This window comes from Eleutherodactylus coqui, chromosome 1 (genome assembly GCF_035609145.1).
Source record: "Eleutherodactylus coqui strain aEleCoq1 chromosome 1, aEleCoq1.hap1, whole genome shotgun sequence".
In the NCBI taxonomy this organism is placed as follows: Eukaryota; Metazoa; Chordata; class Amphibia; order Anura; family Eleutherodactylidae; genus Eleutherodactylus; species Eleutherodactylus coqui.
Window position 1 is genome coordinate 532,149,203 of NC_089837.1, and position 23,463 is coordinate 532,172,665.

At 56.0% G+C, this 23,463-nt stretch overlaps 1 pseudogene; it reads right to left on the reverse strand.

Moving 5' to 3' along the window:
* Positions 1 to 3,169: 3,169 nt before the first annotated feature.
* LOC136591574 (sodium-dependent proline transporter-like) lies at positions 3,170 to 22,687 on the reverse strand (annotated as a pseudogene).
* Between the last annotated feature and the right edge of the window lie 776 nt (positions 22,688 to 23,463).

Below are 23,463 nucleotides of genomic sequence, written 5' to 3' on the forward strand. Positions count from 1 at the left end.
GCCGGCGCCGCCCTAGTCTGCCCTCCCAATAACCACCAGCCAGTTTGTAGTTTAGGCTCACACCTGGTTCAGGGACCTCCAGCACCGATCTGAACATCCCAGAGGATATAGTGTAACATGCTGCAGTGTTTCATCTGCAACGATAGCGGAGGGCAGACGGACCTCATTATAGTCCGTGGATGGATGCAGGTTGCTGTTTTCCTGCTCCTATAATGGAAAGCAAAACTGTGATGTGTGCAGAACCTGAAGTCAAGGCTTCTGGACGGAGCTCCGTCTGACTTCTGGGTGCCCACAAGAGCGAAGAGCTGAGCTAACAGGGCTCACCTAGAGCTGGGGAGACGTGGCATGAGATGCTGATGCCTCCTCCCTGCCCTCTGTGACTCCAGGAGCCCTATAGAGTCTGGGAAATGAAAACAAAGATCTGGCCGTGCCGCCAGTAGAGCAAAATGTGATTGTTCCCAGCAAGAGAAACCACGTGATCCTGTAGATATGAGAGCTTTTATTGGCTAACAAATACATGATGTAATAATAGCGAGCTTCCGAACCAACGCAGGGTACTTCTTCAGGCTTATGGATTGGATCTGAAGAGGCATGGATATTTATACACACTTAGAACATACATACTTATGACAAGGCACAGATACGGACGGACACACACACACATATATATATATATATATATACTTATGACAAGGCACAGATATGGATGTGATTGGTTCGCACTTAAAAGGAATTCTGCAACAGCAAACAAACTTTTTTTTTGTCTAGGCACTGATAGCGGAGTGAAAGTTTTATGGGGGGGGGGGTGTTCTTGCAACTCATGGGGACTGCCATGTGCAATAAAATGGCACTGCAATATGCCAACCTTTTTATGGCAAAACTGGAGAGTGACTTTCTGGCCTCCAACAAACCATTGGCCTATTTCTGCTACATTGATGACATCATAATTATCTGGACCAATACCGAACAAGAACTAATAAAATTCCATGAAAGATTCAATGCATCCCACCCACCATAAACCTGACATTAAGCTACTCGTATACCGAAATCAACTTTTTGGACATCAGCATAAAGATTTTAAACAACTCAATACAGACATCCCTCTACTGAAAACCGATTGATCGGCCCACATACCTCAGATGGGACAGTTCCCATCCTAAACACATCAAAAAGTCCATTGTCTACAGCCAGGCTATCAGGTACAACCAGATCTGCTCCAACCCAACAGACAGAGGAACATCTAGACAATCTTAAAAGGACAATTATAAATCAGGGCTACCATCCCACCTCAACTGATGAGCAAATCACCAGAGCCACCAGGATACCCTGGAATCAACTACTCCAATACAAGGAGAAGGAAAGAAACCATCGTGTGCCTCGAGTAGTGACCTACAATCTGCAACTAGAGGTACTAAGGAAAACCGCAAGAAAACTCCACCATACCCTGCACAAGGATGACCGTCTGAACACCATATTCCCGGACCCTCCGCTTCTGTGTTACAGGCAACCTCCTAACTTGAGGAACTTTATAATCAGGAGTGCATTACCCTCTGACACCCAAAAAGGAACTTATCCCTGTAATGTAAGGAGTGGTAAGACCTGCTGACATGTACGGACCGCAGACAGGATACATAACCCCAACACACAGCAGGACTATGAGATCCCTGTAATGTAAGGAGCTGTAAGACCTGCTGACATGTACGGACCGCGGACAGGATACATAACCCCAACACACAGCAGGACTATAAGATCCCTGTAATGTAAGGAGCTGTAAGATCTGATGACATGTACGGACCGCGGACAGGATACATAACCCCAACACACAGCAGGACTATAAGATCCCTGTAATGTAAGGAGCTGTAAGACCTGCTGACATGTACGGACCGCGGACAGGATACATAACCCCAACACACAGCAGGACTATAAGATCCCTGTAATGTAAGGAGCTGTAAGACCTGCTGACATGTACGGACTGCCGACAGGATACATAACCCCAACACACAGCAGGACTATAAGATCCCTGTAATGTAAGGAGCTGTAAGACCTGCTGACATGTACGGACCGCAGACAGGATACATAACCCCAACACACAGCAGGACTATAAGATCCCTGTAATGTAAGGAGCTGTAAGACCTGCTGACATATACTGACTGCGGACAGGATACAGATCCCCAACACACAGCAGGACTATAAGATCCCAGGGACATTCACATGTTCCTCGTCCAATGTTGTGTACCTGATCCGGTGCAGTAAATGTCCTGTTGGGGGTCTTTATGTTGGGGAAACCGGACAAAAACTGAAAGCCAGGATGAGATCTCATCGCCACACGATTATACACAGAAGAAGAGAATTACCTGTGGCCGAACACTTCTCTAGCCATGGACATGACATAGGAGATATGAGAGTTTTGATATTGAAGGGTGGTTTCAAGTCACAAAACCACAGAAGAATTTGGGAATATAAATTGATAACAATCTTTGACCCGCTGAATACGGGGTTAAACTATTCCCAGGATTTATGCGTGAATGGGAAGTGTGAGACATTTTATTGCACAGATAAGACCCCCATCAACAGTAATTCAGGGACCATAAACTTTCACTCCCTTATCAGTATTAGCTAAAAATGTTTGTGCACCTCTGGTAACATTTCGAGCCTGACGACCCCCCCCCCCCCCCCCCCAACAGTAATTTAGGGACCATAAAACTTTCACTCCACTATCAGTGCTAGACAAAACAAATTCTGCAACACCAATCCCATCCATATCTGTGCCTTGTCATAAGTGTATATATATATATATATATATATATATGTGTGTGTGTGTGTGTATCCGTATCTGTGCCTTGTCATAAGTATGTATGTTATAAGTGTGTATAAATATGCATGCTCTTCAGATCCAATCCATAAGCCTGAAGAAGTACCCTGCGTTGGTTCGCAAGCTCCCAATTATTACATCATGTGTTTTTGTTAGCCATTACAAGGTATCATATCTACAGGATTACGTGGTTTCTCTTGCTGAGAACAATCAGTCTGGGAAATGTCATGCTCTTGGGATCAGCACTAGGCAGTAAGATTCAGTCTGTGTGACCTAGAACCCTGTATGTGCACCATGATACGCAGCAGTCAGATGACAATGCCCCCACCCTGCCCTCTGCTCACATCACCTATTCTATTTCACTTTTACCAAATTTTAATTTCATCAAAACCAAATGCTAAAGTATCAAAAAGTTAGTGAACCCCAACCGTAAGAGATCCACATATTAGCACCATGTGCCTCCAGCCCACCAGAGCCTGCACCAGTGCTGACAGTCTATAGTCAAGGCAGTGATGGACCCCCACTGGTACTGGATCCATTGGGACGGTAAGTGATCTCCACACTCCGCGCCGGGCGTGATGGCAGTAGATATCAGGAGTATCCTCAGGATATGGCTTGACCCTTTCAGCTGGGCATTAAGGCTGATTCTAAGGTGTGGCCCTACCTAGGGCCCGTAGGTTGCTGATGTATAACGAAACTGTATATTTGATAATGATTGCAGAAAATCTCCATCCTGTCTCGGCGCTTGCATGTCCTCGGCGGCAGCAGAGGTCTCCTGTAGGACCTGAAAGGACGGGGCTGGATGCACAGTCTGTGGTCAGAGGGGCCCAATATCATCGACTTGAGAACAGTGTTACTTTGTAACCAGTGACGGCCTCTTATACAGAGGAGTCCTTGTACAACAAGGAGTTCTAAGGGCAGGATCTGTCTCCATCAGACTGAGTTGGCAGAGACCAGCCCTGCCTGAATCCCACCATACAAGATGAGCTACTGGCAGAGACATAAACCAGAGTCGCTGGAGAAAGCCCCGTTACACTCCTGGCACAGAAGGGAGGGCTGCTGACCCCGAATTGGCAACGTCAGGTAGATTATTGTACAATGAGGTATTTCTAGATTGCAGGAGGGAGGAGCCTCACACCTCACTGCTGCCCCCATCCTGCCAGGTGAGGTCAGTGAAGTCGAGGGTAGTCAGGTGCACCGTGTAAGGAACGTCAACGACCTCAGTAGACTGATCCCGCTGTTCGCTGGACGTGCGCCAGGAGTTCAACGGCCGGAGAGAGTTCTTAATCTCTGCAACAATTTAAAAGTGATATGAATTAAAATTGGATAGTGACAATGACGGGGGGGGGGGGGGGGGGGGTCAAGAAAAGGACTGCGTGGGGGAGGGAGACAGCACAGTATCACCATATGTACTCACATCAAGGAACGTCCCGGTCTGCTGGAAGATGGCGACCGCTGCCCAGATGGGGATCTGGATGCAGCACAGCGCCCCCATGCACACCCCCAGAGCCTTCCCCAGCGGGGGTACTCGTAGCGCCGTAGCGCAATGGCGTGTTGTACATCTCCATGAAGATGTAGAAGAGAATAAACTGCAAAGATGGAAAACAGATGAGTGCTGACACACAGGGGGCAAATACTTTTTGCTATGATCACTAGAAGGCAGTCACTGCACCTCTGCCTGCTGTAATACATAGCGTCAGCAGAGGGCAACACAGCCAAGTCCATCATATAATGGCATGTCCAGCGGTGTATCACTCACCAGAAGCAGGACGGGCGTACAGAACACCCAGCACGCCTTGAAGTAGAGGAGGAGCTTGGAGCACCAGGGGGGGCAGCGGCAGATCATGTCCACAATGTCCTGGCAGAACTGGTTTACACCTGCAGAACATAAAACCATGAGAAGAAGCAGCAGCTGAAAATACATTGTGCTGCCAGGAACCCTTCTGCTTCCACTATACAAGTCCCACCCTGCCCCTTCCATCCTCTGTGCTGCAGGAGTCTGGCTCCTTCAGCTTCCCTCCCCCCTGACATTCTCTGTGCTGTAGGGATCCTGCTCCTGCAGCCTCTCCTGACATCCTCTGTACTGCAGGAATCCTGCTCCTGCAGCCTCTCCTGACATCCGTGCTGCAGAGGTCTGCTCCATCAGCCCCATCCCTCCTGACGACATCTGTGTTGTGGGGGTCTTTCAGACCTTTCCCTATGCCATTCTCTGTGCGGTGGGTGTCTTGTTCCTTCACCCCCTCCCCCCTCATCCTCTATGTTTTGTGGAGGTCCTGCTCATTCAGCCCTCCCTCTGACATCCTCTGTGCTGCGGAGGTCCTGCTCCTTCAGCCCTCCGCTCCCTCTGACATTTGCTGTGTTTTTCAGAGGTCCTGCTCCTTCAGCCCCTCCCCTCCCTCTGATATCCTCTGTGCTGGGAAGGTCCTGTTCCTTAAGCCCCTCCCCTCTGACATCCTCTGTGCTGCGGAGGTCCTGCTCCTTTAGCCCCTCCCTCTCACATCCTACGTGTTGCTAGGTCCCACTCCTTCACCCCCCCTTCCTCTGACATCATCCGTGTTTCAGAAATCCTGCTCCTTTACTTCCCCTCCCTGACATTCCCTGTGTTGCGGAGGTCCTGCTCCTTCACCTCCCCTCCCTCTGACATCCCCTGTGTTGCAGAGGTCCTGCTCCTTCACCCCCTCCCTTCCTCTGACATCCTCTGTTTTACGGAAGTCCTGCTCCTTCACTCCCCCCTCCTCCTGACACCCTCTGTGTTGTGGAGGTCCTGCTCCTTAACCCCACTCTCCCTCTGACATCCTCTGTGTTGCAAAGGTCCTGCTCCTCCACCCTCCCTCTGACATTCTTTGTGTTATGGAGGTCCTTCTCCCACCCTCCCTCCCTTTGCCATCCTCTATATTGCGGAGATCCTTCTCCTTCACCCCCCCCCTCTGACATTCCCTGTGTTGCGGAGGTCCTGCTCCTTCACCTCCCCTCCCTCTGACATCCCTGTGTTGCGGAGGTCCTGGTGCTTCACCGCCTCCTTTCCTCTGACATTCTCTGTGTTGCGGAGGTCCTGCTCCTTCCTCCCCCCTCCCTGACATCCTCTGTGTTGTGGGAGTCCTACTTCATCTCCCTCTGATATCCTCTGTGTTGCGGAGGTCCTTCTTCCTTCCCTCCCTCTAACATCCCCCTGCGTTGCAGAGGTCCTTCTTCACCTCCTCCCTCTGACATCCTCTGCGTTGCGGGGGTCCTGCTCCTTCACCCCTCCCTCCCTCTGACATCCTCTGTGTTGCAGAGCTCCTGCTCCTTCACCCTTCCTTGACATTCTCTGTTGCAGAGGTCCTTCTCCTTCACCCCCTCCCCGCCTGACATCCTCTGTGTTGCAGAGGTCCTGCTCCTTCACCCTCCCTCTGACATTCTCTGTGTTGCGAAGGTCCTTCTCCTTCACCCCCTCCCCACCTGACATCGTCTGTGTCGCAGAGGTCCTGCTCCTTCACCCACCCTTTCTCTCTCTGACATCCTTTGTGCTTCGGAGGTCCTGCTCCTTCACCCCCCTCTCTCTCTGACATCCTCTGTATTGGGAGGTCCTTCTCCTTCACCCTCTCCCTCCTGACATCCTCTGTGTTGCAAAGGGCCTGTTCCTTCACCCCCCTGCTCTTGACATCCTCTGTGTTGTGGAGGTCCTGCTCCTTCACCCCCCCCTCCCTCTGACATCCTCTGTGTTGTGGAGGTCTTGCCCCTTCACCCCCCCCTCTCTCTCTGACATCCTCTGCATTGGGGAGGTTCTTCTCCTTAACCCCCTCCCCTCCTGACAGCCCCTGAGTTGCAAAGGGCCTGCTCCTTCACCCCCCCTGCTCCTGACATCCTCTGTGTTGCGGAGGTCCTTCTCCTTCACCCCTCCCTCCCTCTGACATCCTCTGTGTTGCAGAGCTCCTACTCCTTCACCCTTCCCTGACATTCTCTGTGTTGCAGAGGTCCTGCTCCTTCACCCCCTTCCTCCCTCTGACATCCTCTGTGTTGTGGAGGTCCTTCTTCACCTCCCTCCCTCTGACATTCTCTGTGTTGCGGAGGTCCTCTTCCTTCACGCCCCTCCTCCTGACATCCTCTGGGTTGCGGAGGTCCTGCTCCTTCACCCCCCTCGTCCTCCCTCTGACATCCTGTGTGTTGCAGAGGTCCTGCTCCTTCACCCCCTTCCTCCCTCTAACCTCCTCTGTGTTGCGGGGGTCCTGCTCCTTCACCCCCTACCCTCCTTACATCTTCTGTGTTGTGAAGGTCCTGCTCCTTCACCCCCTTCCCTCCCTCTGCCATCCTCTGTGTTGCGGAGGTCCTTCTCCTTCACCCTCTCCCCTCCTGACATCCTCTGTGTTGCAAAGGGCCTGTTCCTTCACCCCCCCCCCCCCCCCCCGCTCCTGACATCCTCGGTGTGGCAGAGGTCCTGCTCCTTCACACTTCCTTGACATTCTATGTGTTGCAGAGGTCCTGCTCCTTCACCCCCTCCCCTCCTGACATCCTCTGTGTTGCAAAGGGCCTGCTCCTTCACCCCCTTCCTCCTGACATCCTATGTGTTGGAGGTCCTGCTCCTCCCCCCCTCCCTCTGACATTCTCTGTGTTGCAGAGGTCCTGCTTCTTTACCCTCCTCTGACATTCTCTGTGTTGCAGAGGTCCTCCTTCACCCCCCTCCCTCCCTCTGACATCCTCTGTGTTGCGAGGGTCCTGCTCCTTCACCCCCCCTCCTTCTGACATCCTCTGTGTTGCAAGGTCCTGCTCCTTCATGCCGCCCCCCTCCTCTAACATCCTCTGTGTTGCGAGTGTCCTGCTCCTTCACCCCTTCCTCTAACATTCTCTGTGTTGCAAAAGGGCCTACTCCTTCACCCCTCTTTCTCCTGACATCCTCTGTGTTGCGGAGGTCCTCTCCTTCACCCTCCCTCCCTCCCTCTGACATCCTCTGTGTTGCGGAGGTCCTGGTCCTTCACCCTCCCTCTGACATCCTCTGTGTTGCGGAGGTCCTGGTCCTTCACCCTCCCTCCCTCTGACATACCCTGTGCTGTGGAGGGTCCTGCTCCTTCACCCCCTCCCCTCCTGACATCCTCTGGGTTGCGGAGGTCCCTCTCCTTCACCCTCCCTCCCTCTGACATCCTCTGGGTTGCGGAGGTCCTGGTCCTTCACCCTCCCTCTGACATCCTCTGTGTTGCAGAGGGTCCTGGTCCTTCACCCTCCCTCTGACATCCTCTGTGTTGCAGAGGTCCTGGTCCTTCACCCTCCCTCTGACATCCTCTGTGTTGCAGAGGTCCTGGTCCTTCACCCTCCCTCTGGCATCCTCTGTGTTGCGGAGGTCCTGGTCCTTCACCCTCCCTCCCTCCCTCTGACATCCCCTGTGCTGTGGAGGTCCTGCTCCTTCACCCCCTCCCCTCCTGACATCCTCTGGGTTGCGGGGGGTCCTGCTCCTTCACCCCCCTCTCACATCCTCTGACATTCTCTGTGTTGCGGGGGTCCTGCTCCTTCACAACCCCCCCCTTCCTCCTACATCCTCTGTGTTGCAGAGGTCCTGCTCCTTCATCTCCCCCCTCCCTTCTGACATCCACAGTGCTGTAGGGATCCTGCTCCTTCCACCTTGTAACTCACCATAGAAGAAGGCTATGCCGAGACACATGAAGAGGGTGATGATGATGAGCCGAAGCTCGTGCTGTAGGCGTCGATGAGGGTGAACCAGTAAATGCCGCCCTGTGGGGAAATAACACCTCCATAATGTGCCCTATACCAGACACTGTTTTGGAAGTCACCACTATACCCTTCCCCCGGACAGATCTTAGTCCCTGTATATGTCCCGTTCTTCTCTATAACCCCTGCATGGAGTTACCATTATACCCTTATCCCCAGACAGATATCAACCCCTGTATCTGTCCGGTTCCTCTCTATGGCACCTGCATGGTGTTTTGGTGTCACCATTTTACCCTTCCCCCGGATAGATATCAATCCTGTATGTTACCCCCTGCATCATGTTAGGGTGTAACCATTATACCCTTCCCCCGTGTTGGGGTACCCACAGTGCCTCCGCACAGTCTTATAGCTTTGAACAGGGAGGCTAAAACACACGCGGGGGCCCCATACCAGCTGTGCGCCCCCTGCAGGTCATGCTTGAGTCTTTCTCACCTCGGTAACGAGCAGCAGCCCCAGCAGGTAGAAAACGAAGCAGAGCACGGCCAGGAAGATGGTCTTCCGCTTCCACTCCCGCAGCGATGGGAACTCGTCCAGGACGGCGGTGGTAATCCCCTCCATGTTCCCGAACTGACGGGAGAGAAGAGGAGACAAGCGCGTCACCTGTGGACACTGCGCACAGAGGGTGGGGTAGTAGGACCGTGGCCTCTGTGCTGCTGCGGCAGGTCAAGGGTCCATTTATTATCCCTGTTCTGTGAGGATCCATGAAGACTGACAGGCAGAGCAACAGGAGGGTCACTTACCAGCGTGTCCACTCCCAGAGTAAAGAGCATTAGAAAGAAGAGGATGGACCAGAAGATGGAGCCCGGCAGCAGAGCGAGGGCTTCTGGGTAGGCAACGAAGGCCAAGCCTGGACCTGGCGGGGGAGAGCGGACAGTCAGGCGGAGGCAGCCGCCAGAGGGGACAGAGGAGCCTCCATAACGCACACTTACCTGAGTCTGCGACCTCCCCCACCGGGACCTTCTTCTTCCAGGCCATGTGACCCAGCACAGAGAATATGGCAAATCCTGCGAAGAAGCTGGTGCAGCAATTACCGATGGCGATGACCAGAGTGTCCCTGCAGAGGAGCGGCCAAGATACAAGGATACATTATTGTATAGGGTGCAGCCGACCATTACCCGCAGCGGCAGGGGCGGTGTATGGTCCTCCATAGGAGCTGTAGGGTGCTATATGGGAGGTCTTGGGAGGAGTATCACCCCCAGCGGCTAGGGTGGTGTACCTTCATCTATAGGAGCAGTAGTGTACTATATAGGAGGACTTGGAAGGACTATCACGCCCAGCGGCTAGGGTGGTGTACCTTCATCTATAGGAGCTGTAGGGTGCTATATAAGAGGACATGGAGGGCTATCACCCCAAGCAGCTGGGGCGAGGTATCTCCCTACATAGCCCTCCTATATAGTAACCCTACAGCTCCTATCACCCTAGCGGCTTGGGCGGTGTACCTTCCACTATAGAAGCTGTAGAGTGCTATAAAGGACTATCACTCCCACTTGCTGGAGCCGTGTACCTTTCTCCATAGGAGCTGTATGGTTCTATATAGGAGGACCTGGAGAACTATCACCCGCAGTGGTTGGGGTGGTGTACCTTCTCTATAGGAGCTGTAGGGTACTAGGACTATCACCCCCATTGGTGGTGGCGGTGTGCACATAGACCTCATCACTTACCGGATCACATTGTTATCAAACTTATTATAGGAGGCCATGGAGAGCAGCCCGCCGAAGCCGATGCCCAGAGAGTAGAAGATCTGAGACGCCGCATCATTCCACACCTGAGAGACAAACAAACATGGAGAGGAACGCACACATATATGTATATGGGGTAATGGCAGCGTCCGGGTGCTCTAGAGGCAAAGGGACATATATGGGTGTGGATTTATATGGACGTTATGGATTTATGTAGGGCAGCGGTGGTATCCCGAGGGCTGCATATGCCTGAACATTCTATGGGAGAGTATATAGGGTAGCAGTGGTATCTCGGCACTCTGAGTGTATATAGTATGGTGGCAATACCCGAGAACTGCATATAGGTATATATAGGGTAGCTATGCTACGCGAGTGCTCCCTATCAGGATATATAGGGTGATGGTGGCACTTCAGCCCTCTGTGTGGTTAGTGGTGCTCCCTGAGCCCTCTGTGTGGGTGTAATAGGGTGGTAAAGGTGCCCGAGTGCTCTATGGGGGGGGGGGGGGGTGTATATAGCATAGCGGTGGTACCTGAGCCTCAGTGTGGGTGTATATAGGGTAGCGGTGGTACCTGAGTGCTCTATGGGGGGTGCAATCGTTACCAATTCCTAAAATAAGGAAGAATGGGAAGCATTTAAAGAGACCCGGATGGATGAACACAGAACTTGTACACATGTTATAGAGGAGAAAAATATGTTTATCAAATGGAATGAGGGGGAATATCTAAAGAAGAATATAATACAGTCTGCAGAAACTGTAGGGCAAGTGTCAGAAAAGCTAAAGCTGATAATGAATTGGGGCTTGTAACAGAGGCCAAAAGCAATAAAAAGGATTTGGGGGTCAAAAGCAAAAGAAAAGTCAAAGAAGCTATTGGATGCTTACAGGATGAAAATGGTGAATTGGTTAAGAATGATGTTGGGAAGAAAGAACTATTAAATTCCTATTTTGTATCTGTTTTCTCTCAGAAAGTAGATGTAACATCATCTGATCTTCCCTGTGCTATTGGGGGAATAAAATAATGCAGGCTATCTGTAAGCAGAGAGATGGTGAGGAACACTTAGCTAATTTACATGAATTCAAGTCTGAAGGTCCAGATGAATTACATCCTAGGATACTGAAGGAAGCAGCAAAGGAAATTGCTGAACCACTCGCTTGAATCTCTGAAAATCCCTGGAAAACAGGAGAAGTTCCAGAAGATTGGACAAGGGCAAATGTTGTCCCTATCTTCAAAATGGGAAGAAGGTGCATCCAGGAAACTACAGGCCTGTGAGCCTGACTTCTATACCGGGACATGATCTTTGAACAAATTATTAACAGCATGTATGCAAGTACTTGGATGAGAATGGAGTAATTAACCAGAGCCAGCATGAGGTGTAACAAACAAGTCATGCCAGATGAATCTAATTCCTTCTATGACAGAATCAGTGACCGGGTTGATCAGGGAAATGCGGTGGATATAGTATATCTTGACTTTAGTAAAGCATTTTACAAAGTATCTCATACCATACGTATTGAAAAAATGACCAAATCTGGAATTGACAGGACAACTGTTAGGTGGATTCACAACTGGCTGAGTGATCGTACTCAAAGAGTGGTCATAACTGGCTGCACATCCAAGTGGGAGAATGTATCAAGTGGGACCACAAGGCTCTGTCCTGGGCCCAGTGTTGGTCAACATTGTTATAAATGATCTGGAGGAGGGAATTGTGGGAAACTGATCTAGTTTGCTGACGACACAAAGCTAGGAGGATAGCTAACACTAGGGAAGAGAGAGGGAGGATTCAAAAAGATCTAGAAAAGCTTGAACAGTGGTCGGCGACTAACAGAATTGTATTTAACAAGGAGAAGTGCAAAGTCCTACATCTGGGCAAGAAAAATGAAGAAAGCGCATACAGAATGGGAGGAATTGGCTAAGCAGCAGCACATGTGAAAAAGACTTGGGTATACTAATAGATCACAGACTGAACATGAGTCAACAATGTGATGCAGCAGCCAAAAAGGCAAACACAATTCTGGGATGTATTAGGAGAAGCATGGAGGCTAGATCACGTGAGGTCATTATCCCCTCTACTCTTCCTTAGTCAGACCTCATCTGGAATACTGGGTCCAGTTCTGGGCACTTCACTTTAAAAAAAGAGATAGACAAACTGAAGCCAGTTCAAAGGGTAGCGGTGGTACCCGAGTCCTCTGTGGGGGTGCATATAGGGTAGCGGTGGTACCCGAGCCTTTTGGTGTGGTGTTTATAGGGTAGCGGTGGTACCCAAGTTCTCTGTGGGGGTGTATATAGCGTAGCGGTGGTACCTGACTGCTCTATGGGGGTGTATAATGGGTAGAGGTGGTACCCGAGTGCTCTGTGTGGTGTATATAGGGTAGCAGTGGTACCTGAGCGCTCTGTGTGGTGTATATAGGGTAACAGTGGTACCAGAGTGCTCTGTGTGGTGTATATAGGGTAGCGGTGGTACCCGAGCCTTCTGTGTGGTGTATAGGGTAGCAGTGGTACCCAAGTTCTCTGTGGGGGTGTATATAGGGTAGCGGTGGTACCCAAACCTTCTGTGTGGGTATATAGGGTAGCGGTGGTACCCAAACCTTCTGTGTGGTATATAGGGTAGCGGTGGTACCCAAGTTCTCGTGGGGTGTATATAGGGTAGCAGTGGTACCCAAGTTCTCTGTGGGGGTGTATATAGGATAGCTGTGGTACCCAAGTTCTCTGTGGGGGTGTATATAGGGTAGCTGTGGTACCTGACTGCTCTATGGAAGTGTATATAGGGTAGCTGTGGTACCCAAGTTCTCTGTGGGGGTGTATATAGGGTAGCTGTGGTACCTGACTGCTCTATGGAAGTGTATACGGGGTAGCGGTGGTACCTGAGCGCTCTGTGTGGTGTATATAGGGTAGTGTGGTACCTGAGCGCTCTGTGTGGTGTATATAGGGTAGCGGTGGTTTGGTACCTGAGCGCTCTGTGTGGTGTATATAGGGTAGCGGTGGTACCTGAGCGCTCTGTGTGGTGTATATAGGGTAGTGGTGGTACCTGAGCGCTCTGCAGTCTTTCCCAATCAGCTGACAAGTAGAAGCGGACGCCGTCTATAGACCCCTCCAGCGTTGCCCCCCGGATGATGAGGACCACCAGGACAAAGTAAGGAAAGGTGGCTGTAAAATACACAATCTGCAGACAGCAGAGCAGGTGAGACCAGCGCAGGGGGAAAGTTTGGGGGTTAGGGGGTTAATCGGGGTGATGGAGCCGCTCACCTTCCCAGAGCTGCGGATCCCCTTCAGCATACAGAGGAAGATGATGGTCCAGGCAGCCAGCAGGCAGAGGGCGAGCTCCCAGCGCACGGGGCCCGGATCACTGAGGCCCGAGCTGTGCACCACTCCAAGGACCTTCTCACTGCAACCACAGGGGGCGCAACAGGTCAGTGCACAGAGTGATAGAGATCAGTACCAGCACTGAGCCGGACGCCCGCGGCGCTCTGCACCGGCTGCACCGGCGCTCTGCAGAGACGGACGGATGCGCGCGGCGCTCTGCAGAGACGGACGGATGCGCGCGGCGCTCTGCAGAGACGGACGGATGCGCGCGGCGCTCTGCAGAGACGGACGGATGCGCGCGGCGCTCTGCACCGGCACACGTGGGTCTCTACATGTGATGATGCTATTCACTTACTTCCAGAACGCTTCCGAGGCGCTGAATTTGGAGCCGTTCGCAGAGCTGTTCTGTGGGGTAAACACACAACACGCATGGCAGATACAGGCCTTCCGTGTAATAACCCCCTCCCCCCCTCAATGAGAACCAGTCTTACCTGGCACAGCGGGGCGTAGTCGGGGGCTTGGCAGGACCAGGGCAGGGGGCTCTGGAAGGATTTGCCCAGGTAGAAGAAGGTCCAAGCGATGATAACGTTGTAATATAACGACACCAGCGCCGAAACCAGAAGCATCCCGATGCCGATACCTGCGGGGACACGGGCGGTCACACGGGGCGGCGGACCACCCCTCGGGGGCAGCGCCACCTCACACTCACCCTTCAGGATGGGGCAGCACTTCCAGACGGTGATGGGTCCGGCTGCTCCGTACTGACCCAGGCTCAGCTCCATGAGGAAGAGCGGGAGGCCGGTGAAGAAGAGCATGATGGAGTACGGGATGAGGAAGGCTCCTGGGCAGAGACAAGAGGGAGGAGCTAGCGTCACAGCTGGGATCTGATTGGCTGTTTTGGAGTCACAATAACCACTAACCGTTTACAATAAAATGGCGCGAGTACGGAATACGAATCTAATGCCTCTGTGACCAATATCACTTGTGCGCAAGAAATGGGTGTGGCTAAAGACAAATGCGGCTCAGGACGCATGTGCAGCAATTTACCAAGATGGCGTCTACAGTATGACGCATTTGGTGCGCATCAGACGCACGCGGTTTCCTTCATATCACCTGTCAGTATTCGCCAGCAAAAAAATACCGCCGATCTATATTAAAACTGAAATGAATTCCCACAAGTAGGGGGCGGTATTGTGAGGCTCTGGCTGACGTCCGGCGGCGGGCGACTGCGTCTCATACGCTGGTTCCCAATCACGCTGGTTCCTCTGCTGGTAAACAATCACGGCGCTGTGCGACATACGTAAATCTGCTGGCTATCCCATAAGGCGAGCTGTGAGTCATACGCGGTGCGGACGCGGCGCTGACAAGACGGTACATTCCTGCGGTCGTGTCCGGGCCTGTCCGCCCTCCCAGCTGCCACATGCCGGAGCAGATTACGCCACACGCTTCCTATATACAAGGGAGTGCGCAAAAGAAACAAGAGTTGTCTCCTGGTGGAGGGAGTTCCTTGTAATGGCTTCTGTTGCTAGATGAAGTCTGCAGACCCCTTCCGTGGCCGTACGCCCACCACGCTGCTGGGAAATCTTGTGTCTTTTACAGTCGATCAAAGCACTGGAGATCAGGGATAACGGGGGGGGGGGGGGGGGGGGGAGCCATGAGAGGGGAGGGGGGAATAGAAGGGCGGCACAGAGGGCGAGGAGATGGGGTGGGGGTATAGAGACAGCACAGAGGGCAAGGGGGGGGGGGGGGGAGAGAAGGGCAACACAGAGGGCGAGGAGACGGGGGGGGGAACGGCACAGAGGGCGAGGAGACGGGGTGGGGGTATAGAGACAGCACAGAGGGGAGGGGGGGGGAGAGAAGGGCAGCACAGAGAGCGAGGAGACGGGGGGGGGGTATAGAGACAGAACAGAGGGCAAGGGGGGGAGACGGGGGGGGGGGGCGGCAAAGAGGGCGAGGAGACGGGGTGGGGGCAAGCACAGAGAGCGAGGAGACGGGGGGTGGGGGTATAGAGACAGCACAGAGGGGGGGGGGGAAGAGAAGGGCAGCACAGAGAGCGAGGAGACGGGGGGGGGGCATAGAGACAGCACAGAGGGCAAGGGGGGGGGGAGAGAAGGGCAACACAGAGGGCGAGGAGACGGGGGGGGGGGGGGGGGCGGGGGGGGGGGGACGGCACCCCTACGTGAACCAAGAGTACGTCATGTGAAGTCTTCGCTGAGCGCAATGTGAACAGAAGAAGTAGGTCAGTGGAGTGCATGGCAGGGCCCGTGGCGTGGTAACGACCTCATACTGTACAGTAATTAGCGACAGGTCTGGCCAGTTCCGCCCGTTAAATAATTCATTATAAATAGAAACACATTAGATGATAATTGATGGAAATGGTAAACAAATCTGCTGTGTCGCGCGCCGGCCGTGTCTGACCGCTCCGGGGAACACCACGCCTGCTAATTACACAATCCCTGGGAAGCCGGTGACTACCAACACGGCCACCCAGTGGATCGCCCCAGATTTCCTGAATGGCATCCTCCCCTTCTGTTTTATAGACGTGGCAATTCACGTGTGGATAAAATTGCGCCACCCACCCCGATCTCGTTGGGGTATTATATGCAGGGCTCACATGTGCCCGTCAGTCATTAAAGAGTTCCTAAACCAACGCCCCTCGGAATACTAATCCACCACACGCCGAGGACTAACACAAACTAGTGACCACAGATTAGACCCCCCATTACCACCAACATCTGATACGTCTCCAGGACAACCCCCGTCCTCACCTGGATCCCCCAGTCCCTGCCTGGACCCCTTGGTCCTCACCTCCTCCATTCCTGTAACACAGATATGGAAACCTCCAGACGTTCCCCAGACCGACGCAGTAGCCAATGCAGGATGAGCAGGAACTCGTACTTCCCACCCCAGGTCTCCCGGACAGGCTGAGATGGCACGCTGGGGGCCACAGCTTGGTCATGTGATGGCTGTGTGACATCATCCTGATTTTCGGATCCTGTGATTTCCGGGGCTGATGGCAACTGCTGAAAGACAAAACAGAAAGCAGCTGTTATTATAGGAACAAGACTCTTGTCTTGCATCTATAGAAAGGTCCATGTACTGTGCTGACAACAAGAATGGGTGGTAGGTAGATAGATAGATCGACCAAGAGGTACGGTGTGCGGGGGAGAAGACGGAGAGGCCCAGGGGGACGGCGTGCGGCGGGGGAGAAGACGGAGAGGCCCAGGGGGACGGCGTGCGGCGGGGGAGAAGACGGAGAGGCCCAGGGGGGACGGGCGTGCGGCGGGGGAGAAGACGGAGAGGCCCAGGGGGACGGCGTGCGGCGGGGGGAGAAGACGGAGAGGCCCAGGGGGACGGCGTGCGGCGGGGGAGAAGACGGAGAGGCCCAGGGGGACGGCGTGGGCGGCGGGGGAGAAGACGGAGAGGCCCAGGGGGACGGCGTGCGGCGGGGGAGAAGACGGAGAGGCCAGGGGGACGGCGTGCGGCGGGGGAGAAGACGGAGAGGCCCAGGTGGGACGGCGTGCGGCGGGGGGAGAAGACGGAGAGGCCCAGGGGGACGGCGTGCGGCGGGGGAGAAGACGGAGAGGCCCAGGGGGACGGCGTGCGGCGGGGGAGAAGACGGAGAGGCCCAGGGGGATGGCGTGCAGCGGGGGAGAAGACGAAGAGGCTCAGGGGAACGGCGTGCGGGGGAGAAGACGGAGAGAAACAAGAAATGATTATCAGGAGAGAAGAAATTATGAGGGGCAACAATGTGACACAAGAGATTTTGTATCTAAAGCTGTATCTAATGCATCATCCAGCAGGAGGCGCTGTGATAGGTTTGGCGCATCTGGTGTGATGTTCTGGCAGGTGATGAGGAATCGGACCTCCCTACCGCTCAGCTTCTGATCGGAGGACTCCAGGTGAAGGTTGTTGGCAAGAGAACATGAAACTAAATTCCAAGAAGACCGAAGCTCCGAGTGCTGGAAACGGCGCGGCGTCCTCCGAGATGAGGAGTCTGGAGAGCAGCAGAGGTGGCAGCAGGGAAGGGGTTAAGGGTCTCCTGAGGAGCTGACTGATGAGAATGGAAAGGTTTCCTGAAGGGCGATCAGAGATCTCATAACCCGCAGCTCCCCCTCTGGACACAGCTGGAATGCACTAAGTGGATGGGTACTAGTATGACTCCTCAGTGGGAGATGAGAGGCGATGCAGCAACTACTCCTCTACGCCCCGGGGAATACAAGCTATTACTCCCTTTTATCAGCCATGTCAGGCTAGGCAGAGGTGACTGTAGGACAGGAGAATACAAGCTATTACTCCCTGTTATCAGCCAGGGAGAGGCTGACTGTAGTGACTTTCATTGTGAGACTTCCCTTTAAAGGAATCCTCAGTATGATGATGATGATGATGATGATGATGGCCACAAGTGACATATAATTTCGGTTATTCATTACATGTAGCACTTTATGATCAGTTATAAAAGGTGAATTCCTCCCAACCCGACGACTGATGTATCTAATCCTGCATGATCACAGTCAGTCACACATGCTTTACATTGCTGGGGATGACTCAGGGACGCCGCCATGCTTTACATAACATCATCCTGACCTACTCCACAGGATTGCCTGCTTTAGATCACCTTCATGGGACCTTAGTGCAGGTACTGGCGAACAAGTGACGAAAGAGCCAATCAGAAGTAAGGCCCGCCCTCCAGACCACTAAAAACAGGAAGTGTCCTTTCAGCAATCAGCCTTCACTCGGCGCATTTGCACCCCTCATAATACGTTCAGCTATATCCCATTGGCCCGTATTGGGATATTTAGCCGTGCGTCTGGTCTGTAAACGTCCCCTAAAGTCAATGTGCTCCTGTAAATACGCATCGAAGGCGGGCAGTCAGGAGCCCCTCAGCATGCCGGAAATGGCACCAAAAACCATCAAATATGCAGTAAATAAAGAGCGCTGCTAAACACGCATCCACGATGTCCCTGGGATTACACCTCGCAGCTGCAGATTTGCTCCAATTGCATCCAGCATAGACAATCCTCAGTGACGTAGTCTGCAATAGAACTCTCCCTTTGGTGCTGATAGTTTGTTACAAAGTATCACTGTGCACTAGATACAATGTAACAAAATAGCAGCTGAATGAACAGTATAGAAGCCTCTGAATGTAGATTGTTCCCAGTCACTGACAGCAAGCAGAGATCTTGTAACTGCAGAGAACACCAAAGTCTACTAGGACATTGCAGAGTAGAGACGTCCTGCGCCGGAGTGTTATCTGGAGGGCAGGGCGTTCCTCGGTGATGTCACCGGCTGCTGTATACACACAATATACTGGCTATTTATAGATCATCCACGCCAACAGGAGCGCTACATTACACTTCGGGTTCCCCCACCGTCTCTGTTCGCCTGCCGTCTCCCTCTCCCCCACGGATGCCTCAATTCGCCCCCCGCCATCTCCCACCGACGCCTCCGTTTGCCCACCGTCTCACTACGACACTCAGTTCGCCCGCCGTCTCACTACGACGCCTCCGGTCACCTCCAACGACTCCGTTACGCCCACATTCTCCCTCCGATGACTCTGTTCTCCCCAACGCCTTCGTTCGCTGTCTTCCACCAATCCTTCCGTTCTCCCCGATGCCTCCATTCGCCCCTGCCATCTCCCACAGACGCCTTTGGTCACCTCTGACGCCTTCCTCCGATGACTCCATTCCCCCGCCCCACGCCTCCGTCCAGCATCCGACGCCTCCGTTCGCCCGCCGACCCCCCCACACGCCTCCGTTCGCCCGCCGTCCCCCTCACACGCCTCCGTTCGCCCGCCGTCCACCTCACACGCCTCCGTTCGCCCGCCGCCCCCTCACACGCCTCCGTTCGCCCCGCCCCCGCCACACGCCTCCCGTTCGCCGCCCCCCCCACACGCCTCCGTTCGCTCCCGCCCCCCCCACACGCCTCCGTCCCGCCGCCGTCCCCCCCCACACACCTCCGTCCGCCCCGCCCGTCCCCCCCCACACACGCCTCCGTCCGCCCGCCGTCCCCCCCACACACGCCTCCGTCCGCCCGCCGTCCCCCCCACACACGCCTCTCCGTCGCCCCGCCGTCCCCCCCACACACTACGCCTCCGTCCGTCCCCCACACACGCCTCCGTCCGTCCCCCACACACGCCTCCGTTCGCCACCGCCGTCCCCCACACACGCCTCCGTTTGCCCGCCATCCCCCCACACACGCCTCCGTTTGCCCGCCGTCCCCCACACACGCCTCCGTTCGCCCGCCATCCCCCACACACGCCTCCGTTTGCCCGCCGTCCCCCACACACGCCTCCGTTCGCCCCGCCGTCCCCCCACACACGCCTTCCGTTCGCCCGCCGTCCCCCCACACACGCCTCGTTCGCCCGCCGTCCCCCACACACGCCTCCGTTCGCCCGCCGTCAACTGCATTTCCCCCAACGCCTCCCTCTGATGACTCCGTCCCCCCCCCCCCCCCCGATGTCTCAGTTCGCCCGCTGGTCTCCCCGATGCCTCCAGTTTGCTGTCTCCACCGACGCTTCCGTTATCCCCCCCATGCCTCCGTTCGCCCCGCCGTCCCCCACACACGCCTCCGTTCGCCCGCCGTCCCCCACACACGCCTCCGTTCGCACCGCCGTCCCCCACACACGCCTCCGTTCGCCCGCCGTCCCCCACACACGCCTCCGTTCGCCCGCCGTCAACTGCATTTCCCCCAACGCCTCCCTCTGATGACTCCGTCCCCCCCCCCCCCCCCCCCCGATGTCTCAGTTCGCCCGCTGGTCTCCCCCGATGCCTCCAGTTTGCTGTCTTCCACCGACGCTTCCGTTATTCCCCCCATGCCTCCGTTCGCCCCGCCGTCCCCCACACACGCCTCCGTTAGCCCGCCGTCCCCCACAAACGCCTCCGTTCGCCCGCCGTCCCCCCACACACGCCTCCGTTCGCCCCACCCGTCCCCACACACGCCTCCGTTCGCCCGCCGTCCCCCACACACGCCTCCGCTCGCCCGCCGTCCCCCCACACACGCCTCCGCTCGCCCGCCGTCCCCCACACACGCCTCCGCTCTGCCCGCCGTCCCCCACACACGCCTCCGCTCGCCCCGCCGTCCCCACACATGCCTCCGCTCGGCCCGCCGCGTCCCCCACACACGCCTCCGCTCGCCCGCCGTCCCCCACACACGCCTCCGTTCGCCCGCCGTCAACTCCATTTCCCCCAATGCCTCCCTCTGATGACTCCCCCCCCCCCCCCCCCGATGTCTCAGTTCGCCCGCTGGTCTCCCCGATGCCTCCAGATTGCTGTCTTCCACCGACGCTTCCGTTATCCCCCCCACGCTCCGTTCGCCCGCCGTCTCCCACACACGCCTCCGTTCGCCCACCGTCAACTCCATTCCCCCTGAAGCCTCCCTCTGATGGCTCCGTCCCCCCCCCCCCCCCCGATGTCTCAGTTCGCCCGCTGTCTCCCCCGCTGGTCTGCCCGATGCCTCCAGTTCGCTGTCTTCCACCGACGCTTCCGTTATCCCCCCCCACGCCTCCGGTCGCCCGCCGTCTCCCTACGACGCCTCCGGTCGCCCGCCGTCTCCCTACGACGCCTCCGGTCGCCCGCCGTCTCCCTACGACGCCTCCGGTCGCCCGCCGTCTCCCTACGACGCCTCCGGTCGCCCGCCGTCTCCCTACGACGCCTCCGTCGCCCGCCGTCTCCCTACGACGCCTCCGGTCGCCCGCCGTCTCCCTACGACGCCTCCGGTCGCCCGCCGTCTCCCTACGACGCCTCCGGTCGCCCGCCGTCTCCCTACGACGCCTCCGGTCGCCCGCCGTCTCCCTACGACGCCTCGGTCCGCCCGCCGTCTCCCTACGACGCCTCCGGTCGCCCGCCGTCTCCCTACGACGCCTCCGGTCGCCCGCCGTCTCCCACACACAGCCTCCGTTCGCCCCGCCGTCTCCCACACACGCCTCCGTTCGCCCGCCGTCTCCCACACACGCCTCCGTTCGCCCACCGTCAACTCCATTCCCCCTGAAGCCTCCCTCTGATGGTGATGGCTCCGTCCCCCCCCCCCCCCCCCCCGATGTCTCAGTTCGCCCGCTGTCTCCCCGCTGGTCTGCCCGATGCCTCCAGTTCGCTGTCTTCCACCGACGCTTCCGTTATCCCCCCCCCACGCCTCCGGTCGCCCGCCGTCTCCCCTACGACGCCTCCGGTCGCCCGCCGTCTCCCTACGACGCCTCCGGTCGCCCGCCGTCTCCCTACGACGCCTCCGGTCGCCCGCCGTCTCCCTACGACGCCTCCGGTCGCCCGCCGTCTCCCTACGACGCCTCCGGTCGCCCGCCGTCTCCCTACGACGCCTCCGGTCGCCCGCCGTCTCCCTACGACGCCTCCGGTCGCCCGCCGTCTCCCTACGACGCCTCCGGTCGCCCGCCGTCTCCCTACGACGCCTCCGGTCGCCCGCCGTCTCCCTACGACGCCTCCGGTCGCCCGCCGTCTCCCTACGACGCTTCCGGTCGCCCGCTGTCTCCGTTTGCTGTCTTCCACCGGCACCTCTGTTCGGCCCCGCCGTCTCCCTACGACGCCTCCGTTCGCCCGTCTCTCTACGACGCCTCCGTTCGCCCGCCGTCTTCCTACGACGCCTCCGTTCGCAGCTGTCTCCGTTTGCGGTCTTCCACCGGCGCCTCCGTTCGCCCCCCGCCATCTCCCATAGACGCCTCCGTTCGCCCCCGCCGTCTCCCACAGACGCCTCCGTTCGCCCCCGCCGTCTCCCACAGACGCCTCCGTTCGCCCCCGCCGTCTCCCACAGACGCCTCCGTTCGCCCCCCGCCGTCTCCCACAGACGCCTCCGTTCGGCCCCGCCGTCTCCCACAGACGCCTCCGTTCGCCCCCGCCGTCTCCCACAGACGCCTCCGTTCGCCCCCGCCGTCTCCCACAGACGCCTCCGTTCGCCCCCGCCGTTCCCCACAGACGCCTCCCTCCGACGCCTTCGTTCGCCCACTGTCTCCCTCCGACGCCCCCGTTCCCCTGTCATCCTACTTTCTTACTCTCCCTTTGTGCACCCCCTCCCTCTCACCTGTGCCGGGGACGTGTTCCCAGCTGTCTCTCCACCTCTTGCGGTCTCATTGGGTGGCATGTCGGTCTTCTGCAGCCCCTCACTCCAGTGTTCTGGGGGCAGCTTCATGAGCCTGGCTGGCAGACACAAGCAGGGCTCACTTCTCAGAGACAATCTCACCTGAGGCCAGGTGTGCTAGGCTCCGCCCCTCCTATGTCATTACTCCATCGCCATGACAACAGAACCTGACCCAACCTGTATTGTCATTCACAATCATGATCCCTGCTACTGCTCCCACGTCCCCACAGAGACCCTCATCTACCCTGAGCCGCCCTTCCCAGACCCCCTACGGCGCAACACATGATCTAACCGCTACATCCGTAGAAACAGCGAGGTTACAAAGTGTTAGAATAGTATCACCTGCTGCAGCCTTTACCCCCTTCACGCTGGCACGAGGGAGTGAAGACGCATCATTATGGAACCAGTGAAGTTCAATGGTTTCATTCTCACCTGCGCAGTTTTCCCGCCTGCGAAGTGGCGTCTCCTTTCTATCGCCCATCGCTTTCATGTGAATTATCACTGCGTTCTGTCTACACGCCCTGCCCGACCGTACCGCCATCCATCAGACATTGCGCAGGGGACTCGCCTGTGCGAATGCGCCCTGCATATGCTGTATTTACACCAGCGAGTATTACTCCAAGTTTTATCGCACTCCTAATCCCGCCATTTCTATACAAGTACGATACGTTTTTGCTACCGTATCAGATTGCGCCGCGGACCGCTCGTGAAAATCACGCGTTGCTTCAATAGGAAAAAATTTTAAATCACATCAGACTCCCATAAAAAATACACGCGCGATTAATGCAAGTGCGATGCGATTTCTAACTCCCCAGCGCGATAATCGGCGCAATTTCTGCAATGTCGAGGAAAAAAGGAGCTGCCTCAGTCTTTCCCATCCCGCGGCTACAA